Raw genomic sequence first — 6,107 nt, 5'->3', positions numbered from 1 at the left:
TAGAGAGAAAAATGCTCAAACGACTAAAGCAGAGAATTTTCAATAAACAATCAAAAAGAATAATAGCTGAGACAGTGAGGTTGCCGGTGTTTTCATCTCTTTTTAATGGCATGAGAACCGATGCTTTGGTATCAACTCGATGCCAAAATTCTGACAGTCCTCACTGTTCCACAGTACAGAAGGTACCATGGATGCATTTCTTATGGACCTGACAGGGGGAATGGATAAGCAGGCCATGTGATTAAACAGTTTCTTTTCTGTCCGTCTTTATGATCGTGAGTCTGCACGGTCTTTTATTTTGAAAATTAACCAGATTCTCCCTGCCTTTTCTGTGGCTGACTTCCTGCCTGTTTGATCTGCTCTGTGCTAATTGACATCCGACGGCATCCATCAAAAGTAGACTCTGTTTTACATGATAAAAAACTACAGCAACATTATGTGGAGAGGAGCAGCAAATGAACTAAAGTATGATGATGGTTAAGACAGACAGGATAAGCAGACATTCATATATACAAGTACACAAAGTAATAAGTATTATTAGAGGACAGTTTACAAAGATAACCCATGAGGATAACACTGTGGAGATAAAAACAGTCGTACTGGTGTTAAGTTAAAATGATCACATGGCCGTGCATCCCATATCCCTGAACATCTGGAAATTAAAACAGATTGTAATTGAGATGTTTGACTGAGTTCATTGATCTTTCGAGTGGAATAATCATGGAATTGATAACTGAAAGAATATGAATGCATGAAAATATAAAGGAAGAGTCCTGTGCAAAGCACCATGTACCATTACAGCAATTTGTAGTTGGTTGACTTGATAAACACTAATGATGCCCAACTGAAAAAATAATTGTTAAGATGAATCAGTTTCATGCACACAGCTGATGATTCTTAATGCACGCGATGAGTACATGTCCATACAGAATTACACTCGAATATATATATGTGCAAATCATAGAACAGTATAGAATAATAGCAACCTCAGTGTTTATCACAGGGCGGATTTTTCCCAGAATACCAACGCTTTTTGCAATTTTAGTTGTAACAGTACTATTTCAAAGACAAAGGCTCAGTCTGCGCCTAGGAACCATGTTGACGGTACTTTTACTTTTATTTGTAGAGACTGGTCAACATTTGATCCAACCCAGCTGGTTTACAGTTTTTTTTCAATCAATCGTAAATATTGACAGGGGAAGCAACTAATAAAAGAGGATTCAGGATGAATTTTAGTGAAATAAATGTCAGCATGATAGCATCAGCTAACCCTTCTTTGTTTATTGTCCCTCCATGAATCATATTCATTCTTAGTTAAACTCCATATTTTTCCCCTGATCATCCACGGCCAAACTGTGGTGGCTCCGTGTCCCACCAGTGGGACCCACACCACAGTTTGAGAACCACTCGTTTACAGTACAAGTGACATCAAAGGCTTTGAAGCTAACTCCTGATTTTTTTTTCCCCACATTTCTGCAGAACTAAATGTGAGTATTGTATTTAAACTTTCCTCTTTATTTGCTTGTCTTTCTTCCTCTGGTGATCGGCGGCTGTTTCTTTAATTTGGCGGAAAGGTTTTTTGAGGCAAAGTGAGCTGGCCGACTGAAGTGAATGAACTCATTCACACAGGTTGGAGTCCTTCACCCAACTGTTTCATTTCAACTAAATCGATTTATTTTGAAGTATAAAGACGGTGACTGTACTCCATCTTCTTAGAAATCTGGGTTTGAACTTGACAAATAATTTAGCTTTTGTTTTATTTATTTAAATGTGTTTCGCTGCTCCTCAGGAGCTAATTTACTGTCTTGGTTCAAGAGCCAGTCAGTGAACTGTTACCATACAAATCTTTCTATTGGAGAACCACTGGGGAACTTATTCAAGACACTTCCACAGAGCAGGTGCACGACGGTCTGTGATCGGAGCCAACACAGCCTCGCTGCAGCCACACTTTTTCAACATCCTGTGCAATTTTATTTTTCAACATCATGCAAAATATTATGGTCATTATCATGTACAATATTAATCTACTGTTGTGCTGTTTTTACATGCATTATCTGGTGTAATATAACTTTACTATCTCTCATTATCACTGCCAAAATTACTTGTCAATGTAATTGTCAGTACTGTTATTTCTGTTTTAGCTTACTTTTGTACTTTAGTGATTTTACTTCTATTGTGATTCTATTAGGAACTGTTTCTTTGTATTTACTCCTTATACACTTTATATTTGATAATATATTGTTGATATTCTTATGTTCCTGTAATTTTTGGAGCAATCTGGCACAAGAATTTCCTTCAGGATTTATCAAGTTCTATCATATCCTGTCGTATCTTATCTTATTTATTTATGAAGCCATGCTATTAATAATCAAGTTTGCCAGAAAGGTTGTTTGAAGCAGAGAGCTGACTGGTTAAAATTTGCACAGGTTCAAGTCCTTGATCCAACTGTTTCAGCTGGGTGGCCAAATCTATTTATTTTGAAGTATTAAAAAGGCACAGTGGCTGTATTTGTTTTCTTAGAAATCTGGGTTTGAACTTGACAAATAATTTAGCTTTTGTTTTATTTATTTAAATGTTTCACTGCTCCTCAGGAGCTAATTTACTGTTTTGGTTCATGAGCCAGTCAGTGCACTGCTACCATACAAATCTTTCTATTGGAAAACCACTGGGGAACTTATTCAAGACACTTCCCCAGAGCAGGTGCACGACACATGAGTCTGTGATCGGGGCCAACACAGCCTCGCTGCAGCCACACCAGTGGTCAGAGGCCTTGGCGTGGACTACAGTCCCGTCCTCGGGGTGGATATGGCGAGGAAAGTGGCACAACTTCAAAAACAAAAAGCAAATCTGTCTCTGTCCTCCACGGCTGCCAGGGATTAAAAGGTTGTCCTTTCAACACTCTGCCTTGCGCGGACTAACACAGTGGCACGGCGACTGTTCCCATTCCTCATCGCCAAGGCCGCTGGGACGGGTCTATACCACCCCTGCTTTTTGACCTGGTATCCCCTGAAAGAATGAGTTTCCTCCTCAGTGCACCACAATGCTCTGGGAAGCAAGGGCCAGGGCGCGCGCCTGCTGTGATGTTAATTTAATGACAAGCTGCTGTTCGGATGGCAGGTCCAAACAGCTGAATAAAGGGATTGTTTTGTTTTTGCTCCACTTTGTAGGGAAGGGGCCCCTCCGCCTGTCTTACCGCTCTCCTCTGGGCACCAAACAGTGGAGCCTCTGTGAGGACAGTGGAGAACGCCGCTTCCTCAGGAAAAAAAAAAAAGTTTCCCTCCTCTTCTCCACTTGGTGTCCCAGTTTAGCTCCTCCCAAAGCTTTATGGAGTTTTGGAGTTTGAGACTTTTGGTTTATGGCACAGACCTTAAAAACCTTAAAGTTCAAGCAACGTTCATCTAATTTTCTTACTTTTGGCAACCATTCTTATTGGGAATGATAAGATTGTATGAGGTAAGCTAGCTGCTGAAGTGAAATCCAGTAGGGCATGAAATACAGCTGTCAGATGATCAGACAAGTTTTATACCAATTAAGAAGAGAAAATGAAGACTACTACAAAGGAATTTTGTTGAAAACCATCAGCAGCATCATCACCATCCATCAGCTAAACAAAAAGACTCCTTGATTAAATTCGACCAACTGTGCTCACCTTAGTTGTGAATCTCCTGGATCTCGGAGTTATTGCAACTGATAGAAACTTTGGCCAAACCTACAAAAAAAGATACCAAATCGTTATAGCTTGTGATTTTCAGTAAGCTGCCAATGAACATTAGAAGAGAAGAGCATCGTCTACATACAGACATGAGCTTACATTTGCACGTTTAAAAGCATCACAGCACCAGTAATGGATTATTAAATTCCTTCTAAAGACTTAACTACACATATTATTTAAGTCTGGGCTAGTCTGACTCACCTGATGCACACTGCTGATATAAGTCCTGCCATTGGTTGCTTGCTCCGTGCAGCATCGCTCTCTACATTTTCAAAGTAGGTAGCGGACAACCACCAAGCTGCAATCTACACGCTGAAAATGGCAAATTATCGCCTGGGATGCTAATGATATGAATGTAAAGAAGCTAACAGTTGTCATTTTGATTCCAGATCTCACGTCAAATGTTCCACCAAAAAAAAGTTCCCCCTTGACACTATTTTGCAGCAGCATAGTCAGTGCAAAATTTTAATTTTCTGTGTTATTGTAATCAAATTTGAAATTGGACAAGGTGAGGCTAAATGCAGTGGTCCCATTGTGTTTTCTAGCTAATAAGTGCCAGTTATAGGTCATCTACAGCCATCTGTTTCCATGAAAAACATGTGTGCTTTATTTTGTCATTTTCATTCTTTAAAAGTCAAAAGTGCAAGAAACAAAGTCTATGAAACTCATACCTCTGCTTTGGTTTTGGAAATTCCCCATATTTTGGAGGTCCAAAGGTTAGCTAGTATGTCCCCACCCCATACAGCTGGAGACATTTTTTTTTTTTTTCCCTCAGAGTCCACCACTGAAGACATTAGTTGCAGCTTATAAGGCCTTTATAAAGAAGGCCTCATTAGACACTGGCACCAGAAATGTTGTTACAACTTTGTCCTGTCATGATGCTGCTAAAGTTATACAGCACAGATCTGGAAGATGTCAGAAAATGCTAATCAGGGCACTCGTGTTTAACCCTGGCAGATGGTGCAGCTGACTAACCCTGAAGAAGGTGTAACATGGAGCACATTAACTTACATGTACTGGATATGGACACCAAGGGAGGATGGAAAAGGTCAAGTTCAGCCAAGTGTGTGTGTCTCTGTGTGTATGTGTGGACAGGGTTGCTGTCACATTAAATTACCCAGCGTGCTTTGTGCCTCTGACATCCCCAATGACTTTCATCTTGTGATATATTTAGTCACGCTTAAGTCTCAATAAATGGTTTTTCTCAGGAGGGAACGCACAAATTCAGAGCTCGCTGGCAGTCACAACTCTGCCTGAGTGTCTGCTTAGAGAAGAAGAAGAAAAAGAAAAGGAAGAAAAACAAAGAAAAAAGCATTTAAATTTCAGGCACCTGAGTAATATTCATACCCAGAGCAACGTTAAAGTGTATTACAGGTCGAACACAAGATTATAATGATGGTTTTGCCATCCATCCACTTTATTCCACTTATCCGGGGTCAGGTTGCAGGCTAAGCAGGGATCCCGTGGCGTTCCCAGGCCAGATGGGATATGTAATCCCTCCTGCAGGTTCTGGGTCTACCTTAGGGTCTTTTCCCAGTTTGACGTGTCAAAAGGAAGTCCTCCAGGAGGCATCCTCATCAGATGCCCAAATGACCTAAGCTGGCTCCTTTCGATGTGAAGAAGCAGTGGCTGTACTCTGAGCTCCCTTCGGATGTCTGAGCTCCTCACCCTATCTCTAAGGCTTTGCCAGAAACCCTACAGAAATACAGAAACTCATTTCGGCCACTTGTATCCACCATCTCATTCTTTTGGTCACTACCCAAAGCTAAAGGTGCAGATCGGAACGTAGATTGCTTGGTCAAAGCTCCCTCTGCACCACAATGGTCCATTTCAGACAGATGTTGCATCAATCCACATGTCAATCTCATGCTCCACTCGTGAACAAGACCCTAAGAAACTCCTTTGCTTGGGGCAGCAACTCCGACACAGAGTGATGGCCACGGACTTGGAGGTGCTGACGCTCATCCCGGCCGGGATGAAGCAGGGATGCAATTCTAAGGTACCCAAACCGGACACTCTCCTCACCCCAGCTGTGCCTTGAGATCCTGTCCATGAATATCAGGAACAGGATCAGAGACAAGGGGCAGCCCTGGTGCAGTCTAGCACCCAATGAGACTGATTTTGTGCAGAGAATACAGACACAGCTCTCACTTTGGTTATACAAAGACTGGATGGCTTGTAGCAATGGCCCCAGTACCCCATATTCCTACAGTACCTCTCACAGGATCCCCCAGAGGACACGGTTGTAAAGCCTTCAAGACAAAACACATGTAGACAGGATGGTGAAATTCCCAGGACCCCCCAGCAGCATTGCAAGGGTAAAGAGCTGGTCCACTGTTTGTTGTCCAGGATGGAATCCACATTGTTCCTCTTGAATCCGACTTCCACAATCAGT

The sequence above is a fragment of the Lutjanus erythropterus genome, chromosome 13 (assembly GCF_056507025.1).
Source record: "Lutjanus erythropterus isolate fLutEry1 chromosome 13, fLutEry1.hap2, whole genome shotgun sequence".
Lineage (NCBI taxonomy): Eukaryota > Metazoa > Chordata > Actinopteri > Lutjaniformes > Lutjanidae > Lutjanus > Lutjanus erythropterus.
This window is presented reverse-complemented; position numbering follows the sequence as displayed.